Raw genomic sequence first — 2398 nt, forward strand, 5'->3', positions numbered from 1 at the left:
GAAGGCCACTTTACTACTTGGTAGACCACGTACACTTGCGTGTATGCTTGGGCACTGTCATATTTTTGGCACCATTGCCGGGGACTTGTAACATGGCAACTATCTTATTTTTAGTTTTTCTATATTGAGTTGTAAATAGTTTTTGTTTAGTTTCTTTTTATTTTCTTTTATTTCTTTTTGTATCACACTTCTTGATATGTCATCCTGGAATAGCTGGTTTTCGAGTGATGACGATTTTTGTTATTTTTGTGGGGGACCATATCATAAAGATTATTGTCCAAATTTTGATCGAAGTGCGTAGATGCGACCTTCACAATATGATGCAAATACTATTTTATCTGTGGAGCAGACTGCAACTTGGTGTTTGGTTTGTAGTCAAAGTTGTCACACTACAACTTGTGTACTGTCAATCTCGATTCAGAATTGTTTATGGGCTATGCTCAAAGGCAAAATTATATAAATAGCTACAATCAAATATTGCAGACTTAGCCACAAATACAACCATGGAACAACTAGTAGCAGCAGTTTCAACTGGCCCAACCAAATCGGTCAACACTACTAGAAAATATCAAATTTCCGATGGCTGATGTAGTCAGAAAATAAGGTAGTTCCGACTACTTTTCGACTGTTTCATGGTAGTCGGAATATAGCTTGTTGGAAAAATATTTTTGACTACTTTAGTTAAAAATTTTCGACTATTGTAGTCGGCAAATTAATAAATATTTATTTAATAATATAAATATACCGACTACTCTAGTCGAAAATTTACTAAATAATTATTTAATAATTATAATCATCCGACTGCGGTGGTAAAAAATTTAATAAATAATTATTTAATAATTATAATTATTCCGACTACTATAGTCAAAAATTTAATAATTATGATTATTCAAACTACAGTAGTCGAAAATTTAATAAATAATTATTTAATAATTATAATTGTTCTAACTATTATAGTCAGAATTTTAATAAATAAATATTCACCTATAAAATACCGACTACATTTATCTCAATAAATGATTAATTAATTTCTAAAAGCAAATTGAATTCAAATGATCAAATAGCCATATGCTCAACAACAAAGAGAAATCAACAAAAAATATTTCTTTTCCATTTTAATATACAAATTACATTTAGATGAGAGTATTATTGCTAAACATCTCCAAAAAAATGCCAAAAAACTTATTAATGTTATAACAATCAACTCTTATTCCCTCGAAATGATAATGAAGTCTAAAAATTCCACTCAAAACAGAAGTTAAAGTTGTTCAGATCTCACCAGGTGAGAGCAAAAAATTTAAAGTTTTACTTGCTCTTGACATTGACTCCTTCCTTGCCAACAATAATAACAACAATAATAACTACAATAGTCATATCCAAGAACAATCCATGCTCTGCCACTCCTTCAAATGCCACAATCTCCTTACCAGCAGCAGAAGAATCCTTAATAGAAGTCTTGAAATACTAATCCATAATATAATTTGACTTATCGGTCACATAAGGCTTACCATTACCATCCAATCTAAACTTTTCATTAATCTCCTCTTCATTAAACAACTCCTGTAACCTAAAAAAATTATACTTCTAACAACCTGCACCACCTCAACCTGCATAGTCAACCCGGATCTACCTAAACCCGAAACGAGCTTTGAATCATCCACCACAACAACAAACTTATCCAACGCAGCCTCAATCATCTTCTCTCTCAAAAAAGCCCCACCTTAACCCTTAATAAGATCAAAATTAGGGTCGACTTCATCTTCATCAATAGCTAAATCAATATATGGGTAGTCATCAAGAGCCGAATTGGTTACGACGAATGCTGCTGTTGAACTGGTGCCTGTCTTCAGATACCAAAGGAAATAAAATTACCTTCATAATGAATGCAAAAGTTGCAAAAGGTTTTACAGAATAGCTAGTTTCACTAGTTTATCTCAATTTTAAATAGTTAGTTTTAGTAGATTAGAGATTTAAAAAGAAACAGTATAGCTGGAATCTAAAGTTACAAGTGTCATTTTGAACACCTCTAGCTTACCGATTTTTTTGTTGGTATTTGCCACAATGCAGTCAACCTCACTTTTTCAGTGAACTAACTGTCTATCAATGCCCATCTAATTGAGTAATTTTCTCCATATACTTGTCACAAACAAGCAATCAGAACAACATGTAAAAATGTTTTTCTTCTTTGCTTTACATAGTGGACATGCCATATCCTTCAAGTTCACCAAACAAGCTTTTTTTTCTAGCATAGCATCCTTCTATGCATTGTACGGTATAGCATAAAAGCCATTTTAATTTACTTATCATACTGAATGTATAACAACTGGCATCCATTTGAACAATTTAATATACTTATCTTCTATTAATAAGAAAATCATTGTCGACAGAAAATGACTCA

At 31.7% G+C, this 2398-nt stretch overlaps 1 pseudogene; it reads right to left on the bottom strand.

The window, feature by feature from the left end:
- Nucleotides 1–1305: 1305 nt before the first annotated feature.
- On the bottom strand, nt 1306–1844 carry LOC124892415 (annotated as a pseudogene).
- Nucleotides 1845–2398: the final 554 nt, after the last annotated feature.

This window comes from Capsicum annuum, unplaced genomic scaffold (genome assembly GCF_002878395.1).
Source record: "Capsicum annuum cultivar UCD-10X-F1 unplaced genomic scaffold, UCD10Xv1.1 ctg47038, whole genome shotgun sequence".
NCBI classification, from domain to species: Eukaryota; Viridiplantae; Streptophyta; class Magnoliopsida; order Solanales; family Solanaceae; genus Capsicum; species Capsicum annuum.